The following is a 339-nucleotide window of genomic DNA, read 5'->3' as shown; positions in this document are numbered from 1 at the left end:
TTAATTGGGGTTGGAGCTAAACTCTGCAGGACACCGGCCCTCCAGGACCGAGTTTGGGCACCCCTGCTCTAGGTGCTGATCCACCATCTGATCTGGATCCGGTGACCTCGGAATAAGAATGAGACAGTCTAATATTAGCGTACATGCCACTGAGAACAATAAAGCACATTTTAATTGTAGTAAACACTCTAAACTTTTACACGTATTACCTTAAGTCTTAGTGTTGAATGGACACACACACTATGTAGTTGCAGTGGAGCAGTCTGGTCACATGGCAGTGTTTGGAGCCTTGGAAGAAGTGACTGGCCAGCATCTGAAAACTCGCAATGATGAGAAAGC

This window comes from Sinocyclocheilus anshuiensis, unplaced genomic scaffold (genome assembly GCF_001515605.1).
Source record: "Sinocyclocheilus anshuiensis isolate Anshui unplaced genomic scaffold, SAMN03320099.WGS_v1.1 scaffold36, whole genome shotgun sequence".
Taxonomy (NCBI): domain Eukaryota; kingdom Metazoa; phylum Chordata; class Actinopteri; order Cypriniformes; family Cyprinidae; genus Sinocyclocheilus; species Sinocyclocheilus anshuiensis.
The sequence above is the reverse complement of the archived record's forward strand: the minus strand, read 5'-3'. Positions refer to the sequence as shown.